We start from the raw sequence: 25,560 nt of genomic DNA on the forward strand, positions 1-25,560 counted from the left end.
TTATTACATAGAAGGCCATACATCTGCCTTCTTGGTTCCCCAGGTGACCACTGATCTTTTTTCATTAGAGTTTGGTTTTCCTAGGGTTTTATACAAATGGAGTCATACAGAATGTACTCCTTTATGTCTGGCTTCTTTTACTCAGCATAATAATTTTAAGATTCATCATGTTGTGTGAATCAATAGTTCATTTCTTCTTATTGTTAAAGAGTATCCATTGTATAAGTATGAAGGACATTTGAATTGTTTCCAATCTTAAGCTATTACAAATAAAGCTGCTATGAACATTCATGTTCAATCAAGTCTTTGTGTAGATGTATGCTTTCAGTTTGTCTTGGGTAAATACGTACAGTGTAATGGTTAGACCATATAGTAGGTGTATATTTAACTTCTTTAATTAAAAAAAAATTTAATGTTTATTTTTGAGAGAGACAGAGTGCAAGCAGGGGAGGGACAGAGAAAAGAGGGAGACACAGAATCCAAAGCAGGCTGCAGGCTCTGAGACGTCAGCACAGTGCCCAACTTGGGGCTCAAACTCACAAACCACAAGATCATGACGTGAGCTGAAGTTGGATGCTTAACTGACTGAGCCACCCAGGCGCCCAAGTGTATATTTAATTTTTAAAGAAACTCCAATACTGCTTTCCAAAGTGGTTGTATCATTTTACAATGCCACCAACAGTGAATGAGAATTCTTGTGGCTCTACATTCTTGTTAACACTTGATCACTTGATATTACAAGTCATGGTGTGTAGATTATCTCATTGTGGTTTTAATTTGCATATCCCAAGCATCTTTCATGGTTTATTTGCCACAGGTTTATCTTCGTTTGTAAAACATCTGTTCAAATCATTTTTTAAGCTGGGTTGTTTGCCTTAATGAGTTGAAATTGTTTTAGATATTAGTCCCTTGTTGCATGTAGGTTTTGCGGCTATTTCATCCCAGTGGGTGGCTTGCCTTTTCATTTTCATAAGTGTCCTAAAGAGCAACATTTTTAATTTTAATGACTTACGATTTATCAATTTTTTCTTTTATGACTGTGTGTTTGCAGGTCGTATAGATTTTTTCCCTCATTTTCCTCTAGCAGCTTTAGGTTATACACTTAGCTCTAATTTGGACTGTGACACAATGGGGTTGGCATTTAGCAAGATCATCTGGCGGCAGCAAGGATGGTGTTTGGAGGAAAAGAGCCCAGAGGCCTGAAACTAGTGAGACTAGCGAGAGAGGACCGTTGCTTGCTCTAGTTAATGGTGATAGAGGAAATGGAATGGTGAGGTCTATGGGATATAGATTGACTGGACTTAGTGGGCTGAAGAAGGTGCCAAGAATGATTCCCGGGTTGCTTCTTTATACACTAGATTGAGGATAACAACCTCCACCACCTCCTCCTCCCCCTCCTCCTCCTCCACCTTCTTTTTAAGATTTTATTTTTAAGTGATCTCTATACCTTAGAGGGCCTGGAACTTACAACCCTGAGATCAAGAGTAGCATACTCTACTGACTGAGCCCTCCAGACACCTTGAGGATAACTTACTTCTAAGTTTTTGTATTTTAAACTGGCCCTCAATAGTTTGTTTTGTTTTGTTTTGGGTTTTTTTAGTTTATTTATGTACTTTGAGAGAGCGAGCGAGCTTGGGAGGAGCAGATAGGAGAGAGACTATCCTAAGCAGGCTCCTCGCTGTCAGCACAGAGCCAGATGCAGGGCTCAAACTCATAAACCATGAGATCATGACCTGAGCCAAAATCCAGAGTCAGACGCTTAATACTGAGCCACCCAGGCGCCCCATAGTGTTTTCTTTTGCAGAAACTATATTTGAAATTTGACCAGATAGGGGCTGGACACGGTTTTCTAAAACAGCACACGTACGTCAGCTCCTCCCTAGACACTGCCTGCAGCTGAACTTGTTTCTGTGCTCCTAAGTCCAAAGACCTTTGCCCGCGGGCACTAGTTAAGCAGTCCAAGTTTTCATACCAAGGTTGCCAGCAGCGGGTGGCGCATGCCCAGAGAGGCCGTGTGAGGCCTACAGACCCGGAGCATAAGGCGGAGACGTTCCCGCCATCTTGTCCAGCCCGCAAAGCAGCTGGCTCTGGCTGGAGACTACGAATCCCGTGAGCCTCCGCGGGGGCACTTCCTACCCCTCACTGTCCGGCCAGCCTCGGCTCCCCCCTCCCCGGGGCCGAAGGCTCTGGCTGCAGCCTGGCGGCGGGCGGGCCAGGTAGGATTTCCGGGGGAAGCTACTGTTGGAGGCTGAGGAGGCGGCGGCGGCCACCCGGGTGATTTCGGTGAGCAAGGGAAAGTGAGCGAGAAGTACACTGGGTCTGGTTGCGGGCGCCTCTTAGGCTCGCGCCGCGTTCTAAGCTCCGCAATGAGGTCGCGGTCTGGGCGGGGGTAACGGCCCGAACCGCGAACTTGTCGGTCCAGGGCAGGGCGGGGCGGGCTGGGCCGGGGCCGCCGCCTCCTCCTCCGCCCTCCCACAACGGTCCCGCCGTGGTTTCTCCGCCTGCAGTGTGTCCCGCGAAGGCTGGCCCTCCCCTCCTCCCGCGACTTGACGGGGCCCTTTTGTCTGGGCTGCCCCTTTGTGCCAGTGCGTGGGGTCGCCTCCTCCGGGGAGCCCTCCGGGCCGGTCCTTGATGGGGGCCCGTCCCAGGGGATCCGGTTACGGTAACCGGATCAGGTCAAAGTCCATTTTAAAAACCCGTCATGGGTCGGACCTCTGCATCCCGGCTGGGCAGAGCTGAGGCTAGGAGCCAGGCAGTGGCAGACGGAGTTTCTGTTGAAAACCCTTGAGGTTATTGTCTAACTCTGAAATGTAGCCCCGCGCGGCTTTGGGACACGAATCTCCAGGCATTTTTCTCGGTAGGGGGATGGGCCTGCGGAAAAGAAGTGAGCCCCCTCCCCGGGATACTGGGAAGGGACCTAATTTGCTGCCGTGTCTGTATAGGTTGCAGTTGTGATCGGGGAACCAAAGAACCAGTGAGGTTGAGCAGAATGGTAGTTCACATACGTCTTGAATCTCGGAGAAGAGAAAGTGATTTATAGGGCATCGAGCAGGCTTTTCATTCATTGCATGCAGAAAAAAGTTACTGGACTTCATCCAGGCGCCCAGTTCGTCTCCCTTCGGACCCGCGATCCTTTTATTTCTTCTGCTTGAAACAAAGTTGGAAGAAACGTCCATTAATAGAAGGATCTGCGTTATAGCGAAACCAGAAACCTAGTAGCTTCAAGAGAGCAACAAAGAGACTACTAGTTCACCAAGTAATAGAAATGAAGCCAGTTTGAGGGAGGATAGTAGTAGATCCTTACTGAAACCAGTGAATTGTGTGGATTTAATCAAATTTTGTTAGTGGTAATTTCATCCACGTTCCGTTGGAAGACTGCATTGCGAGATTCAGCATAAGGCAAAGCTTTATAAACGCCGCGGCGGTGGCTCGTTTTGAAAAATGATTAGTATTTCAGGTCTCTGAAATGAGGATAACCAGGACCCTTTTACATGAATCAGGGAATGATATTAAAGTTATATAGGTTAAATTCCCTCCCTAGTCAAGTATGCAAAATAAAGCCTATTGTACTTTATTATTTTGATCTCTCATAATGGAAGTGATTAACTCTGGGAATCCAGATTGTGTTAGTAATATTGTGCAGGGATTGAGGTCTTTAATGCAATTGTTCCCTTCAGGTTTTAATCCAGTCATGAGTAGGGATTGGTTGTTTTCCTGATTGTGTTTTGAAGAAGTGTCCATAGAATTGCTCTGGAAGTTTTAAAAATAATCCAAGGAACAGGGGCACCTGGGTGGATCATTCCCTTAAGTATCAGACTCTTGGTTTCAACTCAGGTCATGATCTCAGGGTTTGTGAATCTGAGCCCCATGTTGGGCTCTGTGCTGACAGTGTGGATGGAGTCTGCTTGGGATTTCTCTCTGTCTCTGCCCCTCCCCAGCTTGCTCGCTCGCTCTCTCAAAATAAATAAACATTAAAAAAAAAAAAAAAAAAAGGAACATCAGTTACTAATGACTGGCTGTTATCTGTTGAAATATGACATTGCTATTAGTGTTATTTTTTGAAAACAGCTCATCATATATATTATGTAATTTCTTACTGCAGTTCTCTGAGGTGGTGGTTCTCATTTTATTGGTGATAAATGTTCAATTCACAGCCTCTAAAATGTTAAGTGACTTGCCTAAAGTCACACAGTTAACCTAGATAGGAAATAGTAAACCATACTTCAGTCCAGTGCTCTTTCCATTACTTCACACCTGTTGCAATTACTCATTATACCACCATGAACAGCTTATGATTTATTGACATTTGAATATTGGAGAAAAATAATGGAAATGTGTATATATATATATATATATAAATATATATATATATATATATATATATATATATATATATATATAAATATTTTCTAAGCAGAGAAAAGTGACTTAAAATGAACTGGAGTTTTTATTTTTCTATTTAAAGAATTAAAAAAAATTTTTTTAACGTTTATTCATTTTTGAGAGACAGCACAAGTAGGGGAGGGGCAGAGAGGGAGACACAGAATCCAAAGCAGACTCCAGGCTCTGAGCTGTCAGCACAGAGCCCAATGTGGGGCTCGAACCCGTGAGCCGTGAGATCATGACCTGAGCCGAAGTCAAACGCTCAACGGACTGAGCCACCCAGGTGCCCCGGAACTGGAACTGGAGTTTTTAGAACATCAAACGATGTCATACTAAGCCATAAATCATCCTGAACGTTGGTCCCATCACCTTGTTTGGTGGTACGTTGTGATTGCCTTGTGCTTAGGCCCAGTGGAGGTGGAAGAGTGGTAAGTTACTGGGCTGTGGTTTTGTCTTATCATGACTAGCAAGTTTTGATTAATCTTTCCTTAAAGGTTTTTAAAGAAATATGTTGGAGAACATCTATACAGCACTTTTGGCTGCTGGAAATAACATTGAAGAAAGAACTGAACTTCAGATTCTTTTCTAGCCAAAGTCAAGACTCAAGAAAATGCTCTCTTTGGTGTTTGCTTTTAGTAAAAACTTTTAATTAGTTTCAAACCTGCAGTTAAATCTTGGCTTTATGTCAGTGCATGCCATGAATGTGACATCAGAAATAGAAACTTACTTCACCTCCTTTACTTAAATTCTTCTTAGGTAAAATGCATAACATGCCAATGGAATTGAGTCAATACAATTGGTCTAGCCTTTCTAACTAGTAGAAGCCTGTTTTAAATCTCTTTTATTATGCCATCATAATGAGAAAGAACTTTTTTCCTTGTGTGTTTTGCTGTTGGTCTACTTTATTTCCAAATCATTTCATCCATTCATCTAGTCAACATACACTTATTGGAGGCCTGTTGTGTTCTAGACACTGGATCGGATTCCTAGAAACCCAGGAATCAGATCCTGAGGACAAAGCAGTGAAAACCAAGTCTTTTCCTTTTTGGGGCTTATAGACTGATTAGAGGTAGAGTAGTTGGACAAGTCAGACAGTAAGTAAGTACTAAATAAAATCCTCTCTCATTAATGTGCAACCTTGAGCAGTAACGTCTTTGAAGGTTAGTTTTCTCATCTTCAACATGGAGATAATCATTCCTGCTCCATCTACCTTGTGGAATGATTTCCAGAAGTCAGAGGGTATTTGGTTGCATTATACCCTTTAGAAAAGGAAAAGGAGCATTGGAAGAAGGTTGTTTATAAAGAAAGAGACAAAGAGAATGGATGGATTCTCTGGTCTAAGACAGTCCGATGTCGCGTTCTGTGACTGTTAGTCACGTCTTCATGTAGCTCTCATCAAATAAGACTTTTTTTCTTTAGTTTATTATTTATTTAGAGAGAAAAATCGGGGGAGGGGCAGAGAGAGAGAGAGAGAGAGAATCCTGAGTAAGCTACAGGCTCTGTGCTGAGCCACACGAGGGGCTTGATCTCAAGATAGTTAGATCATGACCTGAGTCCAACACTTAACCCACTGAGCCACCCCTACACCCCTCTTGTAAGACCTTTGTATTCTGTATTGTCACAGTTAACTGTCTTAACAGCAAGGACTATGTATGTCCTAGTCTATTTCCTTACTGCTTAGCACATAGCTCCAAATATTTCTTTGGAATTTTATAAATATTTGTTGAATGAGTGAATTAATAACAAAAGTGGGCAGGGGCAGTCGTGGAGAATACAAGAACACAAATGCAATGCCTAGTATGTTTCTTTTATTCAGATTTTTATTTTGCTCATTGCATGCTAGGATCTGGGTTATGTTCTGGAGATAGATGTAAAGGTATTGAGCCTCTTCCTTGAAAAGCTTGCAACATTGCAACACCTAATTGTGGTGTTGAGTACTAAGTTCAGGAGAGCTGTGTACAACCTGGGAAAGGGACTGAATGATTCTGTTTTGTAAACTGTGAAGGAAGACATTACAGAGGAAGTGATTTTGGAGCTTGTTCCTGAGGGATGAATAAGAATTCACCCAGTAGACCCATTACTATTAAGGTTATTCCAGCTTGATTCCCCCAACCACTACCACCCCTAACCAGCCAGAGGAAGCAGTTTGGGCTTCCAAACTGGTGGTGAACTGGAGGTGAAAAAGTATAAGGTGTGTGTCTGGAAAAGAGTGAGTACTCTGGTATAGCTAAGAGGGTTTTACAGTTGGGGTTTTTTTCTTTAATTTTTTTTTTATTGTTTATTTTTGAGAGAGAGAGAGAGAGAGAGACAGAGTGCAAGGGGGGAGGGGCAAAGAGAGATGGAGACAGAATCTGAAGCAGGCTCTAGGCTCTGAGCTGTCAGCACAGAGATTGATGTGGGGCTCAAACCCACGAACTGTGAGATCATGACCTGAGCCGAGGACAGACGCCTAACCAACTGAGCCACCCTGGAGCCCTGGGTTTTGCCATTGGTTTTTAACATGTTTTGGTTCAGATGCCCCCTCTAGGAAATTTGATAAGAACAATGGTTTGTCACCCCAGACAATTGCACATAAGCAAATGTATATAGTTTTAGAAGGTTGTGGAATACTTAGTGGGGTGGGGGTGGTGTCTTTGGACATCTGGGGATGAGCAATTGAAGAGTATAGTGACTGGTGAAAGGAAAGGTTGATGGCCAAGTGCTGAGAAGGGTTCAAAACTTTATTCACTAAAGAGTTTAGGCTTTATGATTAGGGAATTTTTAAACCATCAAAGGTTTTAAAATTTTTTTTTAGTGTTTTATTATTTTTGAGACAGAGAGACAGAACATGCATGAATGAGGGAGGGTCAGAGAGAGAGGGAAACACAGAATCCAAAACAGGCTCCAGGCTCTGAGCTGTCAGCACAGAGCCCAACGTGGGGCTCCAACTCACGGAGTGTGAGAACATGACCTGAGCCAAAGTCGGACGCTCAACCGACTGAGCCACCCAGGCACCCCAACCATCAAAGGTTTTTAAAGCAGGTAGTTGGCATAATCTGATCTGTTTTTGAAAGGTAATTGCTTGCTGTCTTTGGGTAGGTTAAAGGGTTTAGGAGAGAGAGAGTAAAAGCTAAGAAGAGTTGGATTTCAGGGCCTTTTTTGTTTGATTTGATTTTAAAAGATGGAAGAGATTTGAAATATTTTGAGGTAAAGGAGAAGGAGCCAGCAGAGTGGCAGTTACTGAAGATCCGCACAAGAGAAAAGGGAGATGATAAAGGAGCCCTGGAGAGGTGAGCCTTGAAAGGGAAACATGAAAAAAGGATGGAGGAAGATGTATTTGGAAGTGATGGAGATGGGAATTGAAATTGGAGTAGGTACCAGCCACGTAGGTACTTTCATATGTGTTATTTAATTTTACAAAATTCTGTAGAGTGAGTGGGCATTCTCATTTGACAGTTGAAGAAATTATGGTTCAGCGAGATTAACTTCATTTCCCAAAGGCACCATATAAGTAACGGAAGAAGTCTGGGGTCCAGATATATTTTGACTGCAAAGCTTGGGATCATAATTTCTGCCTTATAAGGTTGGTTAATGTCTAATGTGACCTCTTTTTTGTCTCCCTTTCCAATGGAAGGGGTTAAATTATCTGCAGAACGATAAAAGACTAGAGTGGGCTAGATGACTTCAGAAAGTGTTAAAAGTTTTGCAATGGCAGTTGTGGAAAAGGCAAGGGGGCCAGCCAAAGATGAGCAAAAGGGCTATTGAACAGTAATTAGGACCTAGCTGGAGGTCAGACACGAAATTTCTGCTAGTCCACATGTTCTGTCTCCTACATTCTCAGTAAAGCAGCATCTCTTGAATATTGTTGATGTCAGCCTTTGAAAAAAACACACTATATTGTAATAGAAGGCTTTGGTGCCACCATCTCTGAGCAGATCACAAGCCTTGTGCTACAGTTTTCTCGTCTCTTAAAGAGTGGATTAGTTGGTCTCTTAAATTCTATGGTTTTTATGACTTACAACCAAAAACATTCCAGGGAATTTTAGGAGAGGAAGTGTGTTTAGTATCTGTTTGATTTTTAGGGAAGAGGTGGTTGAAACCATACATCTTTCAGATTCAAGCTTAGTTTTCCGTTTAACTTCTCTATTATGTTGAAAGCACCAGGTGTTGGTTTTGACAATCTGAAAGTTCTGACCTATTTACTCAATATAATGCAGTTTCCTACCTTTGGAGTCTGAAGACCTGGTTCTAGTTCCAGCTATATCACGTTGTAGCTGTGAATATCCAAGTCAGCTAACCTTAAACTTTAGTTTCTTTGTCTATAAGATAGGGATAACCATTTCTTCATGGGGTTTTAGATGAGATAAGATTTGTGTTAGATCTTTATAGATTGTATAGTGTTTAATAAATATGAAAAAAGATACTATTTCTGGCAAAGGAGAAAGGTAGTACTGGGATGCCTGGGTGGCTCAGTCGGTTGGGCGACCGACTTCACTCAGGTCATGATCTCACAGATCGTCAGTTCGAGCCCCGCGTCGGGGCTCTGTGCTGACAGCTCAGAGCCTAGAGCCTGCTTCAGATTCTGAGTCTCCCTCTCTCTCTGTCCCTCCCTAGCTCACATTCTGTCTCCTTCAAAAATAAATAAACATTAAAAAAAAAAAAAAAGGTAGTACTGTGATCAGTGCGGTAGGAGAGAGGAAGCACTGGTTTCAAGTGCCTCCTTCTGTTCAGGTGTCCTGAGTGGCAAGGGAAGTCTGTCAGGATGTGAGCTGTCAGTGTATTGATTTAGAAGTTGATTTGTGGTATATGATGTTGCTGGGTGTTTCTGTCAGGTATACATTTCAAATCAAATCTAATCTTGAATCAAATCTGACAAAAAAACTCCATTGTTAAAATTCTCTACATTTATTCTTTCAAATGTGAGCTTGTTAGGCACATTTCCAGGAGTATTTTTTAAATATATATATTTTTTAATGTTTATTTTTGAGAGAGAGAGAGAGCGCACATGCATGCAAGAGTGTACTAAAGCAGGGGGAAGTGGAGAGGGAGAGGGAGACAGACTCCTCCTAAGCAGGCTCCAGGCTCCACACTGTGAGTGCAGACCCTGATGTGGGGCTCGAACTCATGAACCATGAGATCATTATCTGAGCCGAAGTTGGGTGCTTAACCAGCTGAGCCACTCAGGTGCCCCTCCAGGATTATTTTTTAGATAGATTTTGACTATTTTAGGGGCGCCTGGGTGGCTCAGTCGGTTGAGCATCCGACTTCAGCTCAGGTCACGATCTCGTGGTCCGTGAGTTCAAGCCCCGCGTCGGGCTCTGGGCTGATGGCTCAGAGCCTGGAGCCTGCTTCCGATTCTGTGTCTCCCTCTCTCTCTGCCCCTCCCCCATTCATGCTCTGTCTCTCTCTGTCTCAAAAATAAATAAACGCTAAAAAAAAAAATTAAAAAAAAAAAGATTTTGACTATTTTATTTAAGACTAGATAACAATCTTATGATTGTCTGACAACTTAAATGCATCGCTTGGTTTGTTTCCTCTCTGGGGCTGATTTTGTTGGAACTCTACATTTTAATCTCTTACAGAGAACTCCCCTTTCCCCACCTTTACCCTGCACATGCCATCTAAGTTTTTACCAGCGTACTTAATTCTCTCTACCCAGCTGCTTACTCTCTCCTTTGCATTTGGATAGGAAATACAGTGTCGAAAATTGGTGTTGAAGATTAATGATTCCTCCTTAACTTGAGTGATCCCAGAGCACTTTGACCATATCTCTGCAGGGCACTTTTCTCTATTTAGTTTACCTCTTTATTCTCCCCTACTAAATAGTTACTACTGTTTATGGAAATAAACGGAGTTAAAGAATCGTATGTTGTGGGTTTCAACTTGTTTAACTATTACATAGGTATTGCATGTGTAACTTTTTTCTTTAAAATGAAATCACTAAAATAAAACTGCTAAAATAAAATAAAATTACTAAATGAACATTTGTATAGTTCACCACCCAGTGAACCACCTAGGCACATCTTTATCCATTCATCAGTTGATGGACATTTGGGCTCTTTCCATAATTTGGCTATTGTTGATAGCGCTGCTGTAAACATTGGGGCGCATGTGCCCCTTTGAATCAGCGTTTTTGTAGCCATTGGGTAAATACCGAGAAGTGCAATTGCTAGGTCGTAGGGTAGTTCTATTTTATTTTTGAGTAATCTCTACACCCAGTGTGGGGTACTAACTCAAAACCCCGAGATCAAGAGTCGCATGTTCTCCTGACTGAGCCAGCCAGGTGCCCCAGAAAAATAAATTTTGATGTGTGGGATAAAGATGTTATTCCAAGTTAATTTTTTTCACAGTTAACTATTATTCCTGGTAGCATTTGTTTTGTGACGACATTTGGAGTTTCGGAAGACACTAAAAGTGTTCTTTTTTTCTTCTTCTTTTTTTTAATGTTTATTTATTCTGAGAGAGAGAGAGTGCAAGGGAGAGGGGCAGAGAGAGAGAGAGAATTCCAGGCAGCTCAGTGTGGAGGCTGACGTGGGGCTGGCTTTCAGGACTGTGAGATCATGACCTGAGTGGAAATCAAGAGTCTGATCCTTAAGCGACTGAGCCACCCAGGCGCCCCTCAAAGTGTTATTAATCTTCAGCTAGTAATGTCCACCTAGGTCATTAGAAATTTAAAATCTTTATTCCGGAGTGGCAGAATCAATCAGTAGAGCATATGACACTTGACCTTGGGGTTGTGACTTTAAGCCTCACATTGAGTGTAGAGATTACTTAAAAATAAAATCTTAAGGGAAAAAAAAGTGGAGCCCTGAAACGTTTCCCCCTCCCCCTCCAGTGAGTGACGAGTAGAAAGAGGGAGAATTTCTAAGGGAGACATAGCTCTTCTTCCCTTCTCTCATGGACAAATCCCTTTTATGTATGTTTTAAATGTTTATTTATTTATTTTTGAGAGAGAGAGAGAGAGAGAGAGAGAGAGAGAGGAAAATAATCTAGGGCAGGCTCTGGCCGACAGCAGAGTGCCTCAGCAGAGAGCCCCCCATGCAGCCTGAACCCGCGAACCAGAACAGAAGATAAAACCTGAGCTGAAGTCAGCGACTTCACCAACTGAGCCACCAAGGTCCCCAATGGATAAATCCCTTTTTAAAATGCTGTCCTTCAAGGCACCTGGGTGGCTCAGTTGGTGAAGTGTCTGATTTCAGCAAGGTCATGATCTTTCGGTTTGTGAGTTTGTGAGTTTGAGCCTGGGCTCTGTGCTGGCAGCTCGGAGCCTGGACCCTGCCTTGGATTCTGTGCCTCCCTCTCTCCCTGCCCCTCCCCCGGTCATGCTCTGTCTGATGGTCTCTCTCTCTCAAAAATAAATAAACATTAAAAAAATAATAAAAATGCTGCCAGTCAATACCAAAGAATATAGAACCAAGTCACTGGGCGTGAAGAGTACTTTCCATTTTCTTTTACTTGCACACACCCTACTACTTTGCCTCCCGTCCCTTCCTCTAAATTTAAATTTGAGGGAGAGCATGAAGATTCAGAATATGGGTGTGTCTCTGCTTTATGTATTAAAAGATGACACAATGCCTCTTGCCTGTTGGTGATACCAGTGAGACTGGGCATTTTTCTAATAGTCTTTTGCATACTCTAATGCTTACATAAAATTAGGTAAGAGATAAGTGGCTTCTGGAACAACATCTTTATGTAATTGGGAGAGGGGCTTCACCCTTGCACTAAAGCCACGGGCCAGTAAGAGCCATTCTGTTAAATGAATGTGTCTTTGCGGTCTGTGGCATGAGATAAGTCTGCAACTGCAGTAATCATTGCACACTTTGTATTTTTAATTGTGGTAAAATCACCATTTTAACCTTTTTAAGTATTCAACTCAGTGGCGTTAAGAACATTCACAACACGGTGCAGCCATCACGGCTAGCCATTTCTAAAACTTTCCATCATCCCAAACCGAAACTCTACCCGATAAATAATAACTCCCATTGCCTCTCCTCTCAGCCCCTCGTAACCTCAGTCCTATTTTGTGTCTGTATTAATTTGCCCATTTTAGGTGTCTCATATAAGTGGAATCATTTAATATTTGTCTTTTTTGTGTCTGACTTCTTTGTATTTTTAAAACTATCTCCTCTTTGTGCTTACAGAAAGAAGAAAATATTTTGTAGCAATGAGAAGCCCTCCTGTAACCTCTTAACTCTCTGGAGGAAAGACATCATTTGGATGAAGTAGAAAAGCAAGCATTTAACTATTTTTAGGGCATTCTTGCTAAGGAATTAAAAATAAAGGTTTAGGGGATTTGGTAAATAAAATATTTTGGTACGTGCTAGTGAGTTTGTAGGGCAGAAAAGCAAGGAAGATATTAAAGAACAGTTGTTGAGCAACTTCTTCCTTTTAACTACAAGAGATTTAAAAGGGTTAGCCTCCTAAACATCAATTAGGCCATATTAAATTCCTCCCATCCAAGTACTAATCAGGCAAGACCTTGTTTAGCTTCGAGATCAGGGTGGTATGGCTGTACACAGCCATATTAAATTCCTGTAAATAATGAGCCCAAATATTATTTCATGAGGAGATATTTATACTTGGTATCACTATGATCCAGACGTACTGAAACTGTTTTAAGTCCATTTAAGTCTTTCTGCAGATAAGTTTTACTAGATTTCTAACACCATACAGATATACGTAACCAAACTTCATCAATTAAAAAGAAACTTTGGGGTGCCTGGGTGGCACAGTCGGTTGAGCATCCGACTCTTGATTTCAGCTCAGGTCATGATCTCATGGTTCATGAGACCCAGCCCCATATCAGGCTCTGCACTGACAGTGTGGAGCCTTCTTGGGATTCTCTGTCTCCCTCTCTCTTTGTCCTTACCCTGCTTGCTCTCTCCCTCAAAATAAATAGATAAACTTAAAAAAAAATTTTTTTTTTAAGAAACTTTAATTGTCTGAAGTTTGAATTTAGTCCCATTTATTTCAGAAGTAATAATATGATTATGCATATCTTAAAAGTAAGATCACCCTTGCTGAGATCTGTATTTTTCCTGAAAACAGTGTCATTTGTCATAATTCCCTAATGATATTTCCTGAGAGTACTTTTGATTATCAGTGAACCACACCTCTATTTTAAAGAGCTGATTCATGCCTCTTAGTGGTAACAGAAAAGACCGTGTTTAATTAGGAGGAGGAGGTTAGTTTTTCTTGAAGCTGGGGGGGGGGGGTTAGTCCCATTTTTAAGTCTTTACCCTTAAGTAATATGTTAGATGTTGGTTATTTGTACTTAAAAATAACCTTTTCCTAAGTGTAACTTTTTTTTTAAATTTTTAAATGTTTATTTATTTTTGAGAGAGAGAGAATGAGTGGGAGAGTGGCAGAGAGAGAAGGAAGCACAGAACCTAAAGGAAGCCTCTGAGCTGACCTGAGCCAAAGTCAGATGCTTAACTGACTGATCCACCCAGGCACCCCAGTGTAACTTTTTTGGAACAGACTTTTTATTTTATTTTTTTAAGATTTTGTTTCTGGGGTACCTGAGTGGCTCAGTTGCTTAAGCATCAGATTCTTGGTTTTGGCTCATGATCCCACCGTTCTGGGATTGAGCCCTGTGTTAGGCTCCACACTGACAGCACAGAGCCTGCTTGGGATTCTCTGTCTCTCCTCCTCTCTCTTCCCCTCTCCCCAGCTCACGCTCTTTCTTTCAAAATAAATAAACTTAAAAAAAATTTTTACTTTTAAGTTATTTCTCCACCTAATGTGGGGCCCAAACTCATAACCCCAAGATCAGAGTCACACACTTGTCCGACTAAGTCAGCCAAGTGCCTCTGGACAGACTTTTAAAGACAGAAATGTTTTTTCTGTGTCAATCATTAATAGCTTTTATTCCTTGTTTCATTTTGAGTGTCCAGGATAGGCTCAAGTTGTAAATACAGATATAAATGAGTCTACCAAGAATACACAATTTTTCCTAACAAGGTATATACTTTTTGAGGTATTGTTTGGTATGCTGGTTGAGCCAATACTAGAAGTAAAAAGGCAGCAGAACAATATTTTCAAAATTGTATAAGAAAACATCTGTCAACTGAGAATTGTATACTCAGTAAAATAATATGTCAAAAGTAAATTTCAAAGAAAAAATTTCAAACAAAGGAACTGAAAGAACGTGTTCCCGTGGAACCTCCCCAGAGGAACTTACGAAGGAAATCTGCCTCTTGGACTCAAGGGTCTAAGATGCAAAGGGGAATGATGAGCAAAGAACACACGGACATTAAGGAAAATCTTAAGGACTGACTTGAAAAAGTAACATCTTATTTGTGGGTATAGCAATGGAAAGTATTCAAACAAATATAAATAGGGAGGGGGCTTGAAGTCAAAGCAGTCCAAGAGTTCCTGTATAATTAGGAAGGAGAGTAAAGATATTAACTAACTTTAGACTTCAGATAAAATATTCATGTCAGTCTTTAAGAGGTAACAATGAAAGAATAGAAATAGAAAGAATACAAATAAACAGAAATGAGGAAAAGGAATAAGAAAAAAATGATACAGCAGAGGGCAAAAAAGGAGAAAGACCCTGAAAAGTTGAACAAGTGAAAAAAAGAAAGTAGGGTGGTAAAAAGGAACACAAATATCTCTTAATCACAAAGAAATAAATTAGATCGTTTTCCCCAAAAACTCTGTTTAAAAGACAAAGATGGTCCAAGCAGAGACGTAATAAAGGAGGCCTAAATGGAGAGACATAAAATATTCATGTTTGGAAAACTTTGTATTATAAAGAGGACAGTTCTCTCCAGTTTGAGTTTTAGATTAAATGTAATTCTAATCAAAATTCCAGTAAGTTTTTTTCATGGAATTTGACAAGCGGATTCTAAAATGTATATGGAGCAGGGGCGCCTTGGTGGCTGAGTTGGTTGGGCTCTTGGTTTCGGCTAGGGTCTTATCTTGTGGTTTCATGGGTTCGAGCTCCATGTCGGGCTCTGCGCTGGCAGCACTGAGCCTGCTTGGGATTCTCTTTCTCCCCTCCTCTCTCTCTGCTCCTCCCCAACTTGTACTGTCTCTGTCTCTCAAAATAAATAAAGAAACTTTATTTATTTATTTTTTTTTCAACGTTTTATTTATTTTTGGGACAGAGAGAGACAGAGCATGAACGGGGGAGGGGCAGAGAGAGAGGGAGACACAGAATCCGAAGCAGGCTCCAGGCTCTGAGCTGTCAGCACAGAGTCCAACGCGGGGCTCGAACTCACGGACTGTGAGATCATGACCTGAGCCAAAGTCAGATGCCCAACCGACTGAGCCACCCAGGTGCCCCAGGAGAGAGAGAATCTTAAACAGGCTCCACACTCAGCGTGGAGCCCAACGCGGGGCTTGATTGCACGACCCTGGGATCATGACCTGAGCCAAAATCAAGAGTCAGATGCTCACACGACTGATTCACCCACCCAGGCGCCCCCCTCCCCCCAACTTTATTTTTTTAAAGAATCACCCGGACCACTCTGAGGACAATACAATATAGGAGACTGAGTGGAAGAAAAAAGGTTGATTAGGGAGTTGACACACCAGTCTAGGCAAGATGTGGCCATAGCTTGGTGTTGGGTGGTGAGAAGTGTTTAGATTATGGATGTATTTTGGAGGCAGAGGCATAAAATTTGGTGATGATTTAGGTGTGGGTGTAAGAGAAAGAGAAGAGTCAGTCATGACACTAAAGTTTTTGTTCTGAGCCACTGGAAAACTTAAGTTGCCTCTTTACTGAAATGATGATCCAAAATAGCAGCTAACACACTTGCCAACTCTATTTTGTTTTTTGGGTTTGGGTTTTTTGTTGTTGTTGTTGTTTTTTTTTTTTTTTTTTGGTGAGTGTTCTACATCTGTTGCCCTACTATTGAATAGGGGACACTGGAGGAAGAGCAAGCTGGGAGTGGGCAATCAAGAGGGTTTTTTTCTTGTTGTTTTTGTTGTTTTTTTAATATACTGTATTTGCGAAACTTCTTAGATTTCCAAATAAAGATATTATATGGGCTGTGGATATTCCAGTTTGAAGTTCAGGAGAGAGATTCAGTCTGGAAATATGAATTTGGAAGTTATCAGTGTATATATTGTATTTTAAACTATAGAACTGGATGAGATGATTAGTCGGGGTTCATATTTGGGGTGTTACTCCTCCAGGAACGTTTAGAATTACAGGGGGCTGGTTTTGCATGTCATAATTGGGGAGGCTGTGGGCATTTAATGTGGGGAGCTGGGGTAAGGGATACTAAGTGAGGGTTGCTAAATGTCCTGCAGAGTGTAGAACAGTACTCACTAAGGAACTGACCCGGCCAAAATGCTGATGATGTTCCAGGGAGGGAGAGAGTGAAGATTGGGAAGAGACAAGATTCAAGGGCCAGATCTTAGGACTCTGCAACACATAGAGGAAGAAGGGAGGAGGTTCCTGCAGGGACTACCTCAGTTGAAGTAGGAGGGGAAACAAAGACTCTTAAGAATTCCATAGACCCCAGTTTAGAAAACACTTAACAATTACTGGGGCTGTGAGAGGCAGCGAGAATATTTTGGATTCTATTGTGTCTTCAGGTGATGAAGAGAGGGTTGGATGTGAGATATGTTTTGGAAATGACTCGTGATTTGGAGGATGAGATTTCTGGTTTGAGCAAGTAGGTGGTGAGCTAGGAAACTTGCACGAAGAGTAAGGAGTAAGGATGAATGAGGTAGATAATGAATTGTTTTGTGTATGTTGAATGGAGGTTCGTGGATATCTAAGTTGGAGATGTTCAGTGAGTTGGACATGTGAATTTGGAGCTAATAAAATTTTTTTTTAATGTTTATTTATTTTTGAGAGAGAGAGAGAGAGTGCGAGCAGGGGAGGGGCCGAGAGAGAGGGAGACACAGAATCCGAAGCAGGCTCCAGGCTCTAAGCTGGCAGCACAGGGCCCGACTCAGGGCTCGAACCCATGAACAGTGAGATCATGACCTGAGCTGAAGTTGGCCCCTTAACTGACTGAGCCACCCAGGCACCCCTGGAGCTCATTCATTTAAAAAATAGTTGTTATTGTATACTTGTTATTTTCCAGGCAACTTTCTAGATGTTAGAGTGAACAGTGTTAGAGTTAGCTGAGCAGTGAACAAAAATAGGTAAAATATGTGTCCTGAAAGAACTCATAATTTAATGAGAGGAGATGATAAACACAATAAAAGTACATTTATAGCATATGGTAGAAGATAAGTACTCTTGAAAAATACAAAGGATGGGGCGCCTGGGTGGCGCAGTCGGTTAAGCGTCCGACTTCAGCCAGGTCATGATCTCGCGGTCCGTGAGTTTGAGCCCCGCGTCGGGCTCTGGGCTGATGGCTCAGAGCCTGGAGCCTGTTTCCGATTCTGTGTCTCCCTCTCTCTCTGCCCCTCCCCCGTTCATGCTCTGTCTCTCTCTCTGTCCCAAAAATAAATAAACGTTGAAAAAAAAAAAAAAAAAAAAGAAAAATACAAAGGTGAGAATAGAGACAAAGGAGGAGTAGGGTGATGTTGATGATCTCAATTTAAAGTAGGGTAATGAAGGCTTCACTAGGAAGGCAGCATTTTAGTAGAGATCTAAAAGAATTGCGGAATGAATATCTGGAGGACGAGCATTCCAGGGAGAGCAAGTGCAAAGGCCCTGAGCATGCCTGGCACGTTCAAGAAACAGTAAGGAGGCTCACCGGTCTGAAGCTTAATGAGGGAGAGAGAGAGGAGTTGAACATGATGGGGTCATGTGAGCATGGTCATAGGGTCTTATAAACTGTTGAAAGTGTTATGGCTTTTACCTGAGCTTTTGAGAGAGATCTGGACTGAGCATATGTATAGGTGTGGGCATCATCTGCCTATGGGCGGTTATAGAAACCACGGGAATATTTGTAGCACAAGCGTCCAGTTAGGTGGAGACACAAAGTAGTCTCTTCTACGAAGACTACTCAGGATTCTTTTAGCAAGATACCCTTCTGTTTGTGACTCTCTAAGGACAGAGATGTTTTGTTAATTGAAACTTTCTGTTAGGTAACCCAGGATCATCACCCTGATCATTCTAGTGATAACGTGTTTAACAGTTGAGATAGTATGAATCCTCTCTTCTCAATCTGTCAGCAAATCCTGTTGTATTTACTAAGCATTTTCAGATTTTTGATTCTTGGTTATTATTGCCATTCCACTTATGTATCAGACATTTATTCAGTGCCACATACATCTGAAACAAAGTGCTGACCTCAGGTCTGTTAGCATGAGGGTTTGAATGGAGCTTTGTTTACACAAATGAACACACTGCATTCAGGCTTCTAATGACTGTAGCCAGTATTAATCCCTTATTCTCTCTAATTCCTTTTATACTTGTTATTGGAAGATTAATACTCAACTAATTTGACTTCCTAGCTAGTCTTTTTTTAGTGGTTGCTCTGGGGATTATAATTCACATGTTACTTTAAAACAGTCTAGGGGTGCCTGGGTGGCTCAGTTGGTTGCGTGTCCGACTTCAGCTCAGGTCATGATCTCATGGTTTGTGGGTTCAAGGCCAGTGTCAGGCTCTGTGCCGACTGCTCAGAGCCTGGAGCCTGCTTCGGATTCTGTGTCTCCCTCTCTCTCTACTCCTCCCCCTGCTGGCTTGCCCACGCACACTCTCTCTCAACACCTAGGCCTCTTCAGGTAGTTTTGTTGACTGCTTTTTTTCCCCTGTATACAGACCATACTTTCCTGTTTGGGTGACTCATAATTTTTTCTGAAAACTGAGCTATTTAAAATAATGTGGCAAGTTTGAAAATCAGATTCTCCCCTCCCTCCTGTGGGTTTCTTATTGCTGTTTATTTAGTGACTTTCCTGGACTAAGTATGTATAGAGCCTGTATGCTTTATTGGGTATGGCCTTTGCAGTCTCTGCTTAGTTGGTTTAGTAGTTAGCCAATGATTAGACAGAGATTTCCTTAAGTGTCTTGAACCAATAAATTACCCACCCTTTGCCAAAGGTGCTGTGTCTGTATGTTGGAGTATACCTTCAATACTCCTTGCAGGTAGTTTACAACCTTCCCTTAGCCATCACTTCCTGCTTGCACAGAATTTCAAGGTCAACCGGGCCTCCTCTCATGCCTTTCTTGGGTTTGTGCACAGCCTGTAAATGCATGTGCCCTTCTAGATACCCAGGAATATGTCAGAGCTTTCCAGAGTCCCTTATAGACATGTCATTCCTGAACATTTATGGGTTTTTTGTTCAGTGTTAGCCTCCAGCTGGTATCACTGCCTTAGGCTGTTGGGATGTTAAACCACTGTCACTGACAGGTTTTGAAAAATGCCCTCAGGATAGGGCTGTTCACATGGAGCAAGCTCTGAGTGAGGTCAAATAAAGATAAGGAGCTTGGACTTTTCTTGGTGCTGTTAGTCCGATCACATACTAACAGCTCTCTGAGGATGGGGCTTTGAGGGAGCTCCACATTTGTTGTATCTTTTCCAGTAGCTGCTAGGCTGTGGTTTTCATAGCTACTGTAGTTATGGAGTTCTAACACAAACCTGAAGAGAGGGAAATGAAAGTCAGTTGAAATGCCATCTTAATGATCACTGGAACCTTACCAAGGTTCAGCTAGTTTTGTTTTTTGTTTGTTTTGTTTTTTAACCTTTCCTTAATGTTTATTTATTTTGAGGGAGGGAGGGAGAGAGAGAGAGAGAGCACTCAAGCAGGAAAGAGGCAGAGAGAGAGGGAGACAGATAATCCCAAGCAAACTCTGCGCCCACAGTAGACGCAGGGCTTGATCTCATGAAGTGTGAGATCATAACCTGAGCCGAAATCAAGAGTTGGTTAGTTGAATGCTTTACTGACTGAGCCACCTGGGCGTCCCTCTTTTTTGGGTTTTTTTTTTTTAATTGCAGTAAAATATACACTACGATGTTTACCATTTAAGCATTTCTTGAGAGTATTGTCAGTGACATATTGTTCTACAACCATTACCACCCTCTATCTTCAGAAATTTTTCATCTTACCAAACTGAAACTCTATATCCATTAATGATAATTCCTCATTCTCCCCTCCTGCCAGCCCCTGGAAACACCATCTGACTTTCTGTCTCTGAATTTGACGGCTCTAGGTAAAGTGGGATCCTACAATGTCTTCCTTTTGGATTTGGCTTATTTCATTTAGCATAATGTCTCAGGATTCATCTATGTGGTGGGGAGGCTGGGTGGCTCAGTCCATTAAGCATTGGACTTTGGCTCAGATCATGATCTTACGGTTTGTGGGTTCAAAGCCTGTGTCAGGCTCTGTGCTGACTGCTGTGAGCCTGGAGCCTGCTTCAGATTCTGTGTCTCTTTCTCTCTCTGCCCCTCTCCCACTCACATTGTCTCTCTGTCTCTCAAAAATAAATAAACGTTTAAAAAAATTTTTAAAGACTCATCTGTGTTGTAATGCATGTCAGACTTCCATTCCTTATTAAGGCTGAATAATATATACCACATTTTATTTATTCATTCATCTGTCGATGAATATTTTGGTTGTTTCTACCTTTTGGCTGTTGTTAGTAATGCTAGTGTGAACATGGGTGTATAAGTATCTGTTTGAGTCCCTGCTTTCAATTCTTCAGGGTGTATACTCAGTAGTAGAATTGCAGGATCATGTGATAATTTTTTTTTGAAAAATTTTTTAGGAACTGCCATACTGTTTTCACAATGGCCGCACCATTTTGTGTTACAGTACATAATTCTCCAAATCCTCTTGACACTTATTTTCTGTTTTTAATTTTGACGACGTAAAGTTTATCTACTTTTTCTTTTGTTGCTTGTGGTTCTGGTATCGTATCTAAGAAACTTAATTGCCTAACTAAAGGTCGTAAGCTTAGACCTATCTTTTCTCCTAAGAGTTTTATAGTTTTAGCTCTTACATTTAGGTCTTTAATTTATTTTCAACGTTTATTTATTTTTGGAACAGAGAGAGACAGAGCATGAACGGGGGAGGGGCAGAGAGAGAGGGAGACACAGAATCGGAAGCAGGCTCCAGGCTCTGAGCCATCAGCCCAGAGCCCGATGCGGGGCTCGAACTCACGGACCGCGAGATCGTGACCTGGCTGAAGTCGGACGTTTAACCGACTGCGCCACCCAGGCGCCCCGGTCTTTAATTTATTTTGACTTAATTTTTGTGTTTTCTATTTCTCCAATTTCTGCTCTAATCCATATTGTTTACTTTTTTCCCAGTGTCTTATGGTAAAAGGTTAGGTTGTTGATTAGACATCTTTCTTCTTAATTTTACTTTTTTAACATTTTTTAAATGTTTATTTATTTGAGAGAGAGAGAGAGAGAGAGAGAATCCCAAATACGCTCCTTGCCATCAACACATAGCCCAACATGGGGCACGAACCCATGAACTGCCAGATGATAACCTGAGCCAAAGTCGGACGCTTAATCGACTGAGACACCCAGGCAACCCTCTTTCTTCCCTTTTTATTGTAGGTGTTTACAGCTATACATTTCCTTCTAAGCACTCCTTTAGCTGCACCTGGTAAGTTTTGGAATTTTGTGTCTTCGTTTTTGTTCCTGTCATCTACTTGTTTATACATGTTGAGAGAATAGCTCCTCCAGAATACTGGTGGGCCTCTCTTCTATCTGGGGGATGCTTAGAAGAGGGAAGTTGGTGTGGTGAACTATATCTCCTGCTGCTGCAACTGGTCTCAACATTACAACTGGTAATTATTACCTCCCTCCACTCTCCATTTCAGATCCCCCTTGTCTTCTGCTGCCATCTCACCAGTCTGGATGTCTTGCTTGGTAGTGTGACCCAGACCTTCATTCCTGAAGGATCTGAACAACTAGCTACCATGCGTTTCTTAGGCCAGAGTATCCAATTTGTCTGTTTACTGTGCATTCAGAATTGGGAAAGCGAGTACCAGTAGGCACCCAAGTGGATCATCTGGGTTTCAGATATATTGTCACTGTCCCCTTGTGGAACAGCAGCCCTACTTCTTTCTGATAATAAGGATCAGTTATCCCTGCCAAGGTGGTAATTCCTCTTCTTTGCCTACTATCCCTAGATATAAGAACTCCAAAATGCCCAGGTGGCACCCATAGCTAATAGTCTTGGGATTCTTTTGTCTCCTATGGAAGTGTTCTTTTTCAATGATGAATATCTTTAGAGTTGCAGGGATAGGACGCACACATTCTCCAGGTGGGCCTTTGGGATTTGGTGACAAACGGGGTATCATGTTTCTACCTACCATTTTCCCGTATCCATGTATTTTTCCTGTTGAAGACATAGCATGTAAAGGTCTTTGACTTGGTGCATATGTTGCATCCTGGAGGGTGGCACTTTGATTTCATAACATATTACATTGAGTTGATCCTCCAGCTTTGCCTTCAGGCCATTTCAGTGGTCTTTAAGGTAGGAGCTTTTAGATGATGCTATTGTATGGTACCACCAGTGGATCTCATGGTCCTGGGCCCTATCCTGCACTTAATGTGATGACATGATATTGTATGGGATGATGCTTACTGATAGATTACAATTTTCCTGAACTCTCAGGTAGTGATGTTCCTTTGGGCAGGAAAGGCAAACCTCTACCCAGAATATGTCCTTATTCCTTTTGGAATAAATTGCTCACCTTTTCATGGTGGAAGGGGCCAAATATAGTCAGTCAACTTGCCATCATGTGGCCTATTGGTTTCCTTAAAAGGTGGTGCCATATTGGAGCTTAGTGTTTGCCTCTGTGGCTGGCCATTTGGACTTTTTGCGGCATCAGTAACTGGAGCATAACGGAGTTCATTCTGTTGTCCATGCATGGTATATATCTCTGCCACTATGTCCACTTTCTTTCATGTGCTCATTTTGTCAGCACTTGGGAGGCCATGACAAAAGATGGCTGACAAATTAGTTGACTCATTGTCTGTTTGGTTGTTTAGTGCTTCTTGCATGGCAGATGTTCTCTGATGAATGTTAACATGTCGTACAAAGGTCTTAACATGTTGTATCCACTCCTATGCCCTCCTGCATGCCTCTACCCTAAGACCTCCTTGCCCCAATATGCCAGTCTTTCCACTTTTATGCCCCCTGACCAGCATGTTAGGACACTTTCCTGTGAACTATCACACCACTTCTTTGTCTACACAAAGTAGACAGTCAAGTGTACTGCTTAAAGCTCTGTCCATTGGGAGGGTTTTCCTTTACCACTGTCTTTCCATGCCACCCCCGGAGTGGGGCTGTGCCTGTTCATTTTTGACTCGTATCCGCATACAGCTATCTATGAAAAATGTGAAGTTTTTTTTCTCTGTTAGCTGGCTATAGGGCCTCCTATATGTCCAGAAAGGTATATGCTGAGGGATATTCTTGTACAACAGTGGTGGATGATATGATGATTTGGGCTCTCTGCTCAAGCTTGTGGGTCCTATTTGTGCTTGCTCTTGGTTGTATCACTTTCATCTTATGCTGTATTGTTACTGGGTACACCCGACGTTACAGCTTGGTGTGTTTCATAGAACCTAGGTCATGATGGATGCTTCTAAGTAAACGGTCACTTGGTGTCCCATGGTCAGGTGCTCCATATCTACTAGGACATAGTATATCATGCCAGGAGTTGTGCAGAAGGCATATGATTTTCTCCTACAAGTGGCATGGGCTTGCTCCAGAACCCCAGTGGTCTGTGTAGTGATTCTCCCACTGGGGCTTGCTGTAATACCATAGGATCGGCCAGGTTGTTTGTATCACCACCCAGGCCTGCAGTCCTCTCCTGTTTTGAGCTATTCTCCAAATGCGCCTTTTTGTGTCACCTGGTTTAGAAGCCAGAGCAGTATTCTCAGGCGTTGTGCTTCCCTCTTACTGGCGGGCGATGCAAGATGCAATTATTTACTTGGATGACTTTACTTGAATGGCATGTCTTGTCAAGTCCTGACTACTAAAGATTTTACTGATGTAATGGGTTCCTGAACCTTTGAGATATTTATCTCTCACTTGTCTGGAATGCATGTTTCCTGACTAGGCCATCAGTGTGCTATCTGCCTCTTGCTCATCTGGCCCAGTTAGCAACATGTTATTAATATAGTGGTCACTGTGATGTCCTGCAAGAAGTCCAGATGATCTATGTCTCTTAGGACTGTATTATGCAAGAGAGGGGAAAATTGACATCGTCCTTCAAGTGAGAATCCCAATCAGGCTCTGCACTGTTAGCACAGAGCCCTACGTGGGGCTTGATCCCATGAACCATGAGATCATGACCTGAGCTGAAACCAAGGGTTGGCTGTTTAACCAATTGAGCCACCCAGGTGCCCCTCTGATTATTCTTTTAAAGTGTACTTATTGATTTTGAGAGAGAGACACACACAGAACCAGTCAGGGAGGGTCAGAGAAAGAGGGAGAGAGAGAGAGAATCCCAAGCAGGCTCCGTGCTGTTAGCCTGATGTGGGGCTCCATCTCATGAACTGTGAGATCATGACCTGAGCTGAAATCAAGAGTCAGATGCTTAACTGATTGCGCTGCCCAGGCGCCCCCAGGGATTCTGATTTTTTAGTGGGGTAACTACCCTCAGCATCCTGACCTTCCATCCTTAATTTCTTTTGATGTTTCAAATAGAGAAGTGCTCTTATTGGCAGTTTGTCTATTTTGCTTCTAGTGACATCATGTTCCATTAACTATCTCCATAAATCTGAGTCAGGACCCTTTGACTGCCACTCTGACTTTGCTGGTCTGTATGGTAATTGTGTCCCTCTGACTTTTAACAGTTAAGTACCAGGGTCTGGGTTGCTTTGTTTTAAGCTCCTGCCATCACCATTGCTATCAGTGGGGTTAGTTTTGTTAACAACCTCTCCTGTGCAGGAGACCAGCTATTAAACTTCCTAATGACACTGGAGCCCATCTCACCAGCACATTCTTTATGGCATCCTCCTGGCCATTCCAAGGAACATAATAATTTGATGGGTTTTCTGACCTACTTCAGGATGCCTACTTCCTTGAACCTTTGATTCCTTCCTCCACTGTCTGCCGTTGTAGTTTTGGTGTTGGTACTTAGCATGGGCCATCACATTTCCAGTTTTAGCAACCTTCCTGGTGGTAAGTTCACATCATATCCTGAGGTTTTTGCCAGGGTGGTAAATCCCATATTTCCAGAGAGTAATAGATAACCTCTTCCTTGTCAGTCTTATGTTCTGATCCTCATGTTCAGGCATCCTCAGAATTCAGTCACTGTTTTACTCCCCTGGCCCCTGCCATACATGCTTTGCTAAGTCTTGCAACTACCTTTGG

At 42.2% G+C, this 25,560-nt stretch overlaps 1 protein-coding gene across 13 annotated transcripts in view; it reads left to right on the plus strand.

The window, feature by feature from the left end:
• Positions 1 to 25,560, plus strand: part of PHACTR4 (phosphatase and actin regulator 4) — a 134,396-nt gene that overhangs the window by 30,896 nt on the left and 77,940 nt on the right. For 2 of the 13 annotated variants that reach the window (XM_011284503.4, XM_011284505.4), the window contains exon 1: positions 2,142 to 2,283. The exons of 9 other annotated variants lie outside the window; for them this stretch is intronic. The gene's annotated coding sequence lies outside the window, so the exon portion shown is untranslated. Of the gene's footprint in view, positions 1 to 2,141; positions 2,284 to 25,560 lie in introns of those variants that run through there. 2 more of the 13 variants (XM_045035387.1, XM_023258377.2) reach the window with 2 other exon arrangements.

Source organism: Felis catus, chromosome C1 (assembly GCF_018350175.1).
Source record: "Felis catus isolate Fca126 chromosome C1, F.catus_Fca126_mat1.0, whole genome shotgun sequence".
Taxonomy (NCBI): domain Eukaryota; kingdom Metazoa; phylum Chordata; class Mammalia; order Carnivora; family Felidae; genus Felis; species Felis catus.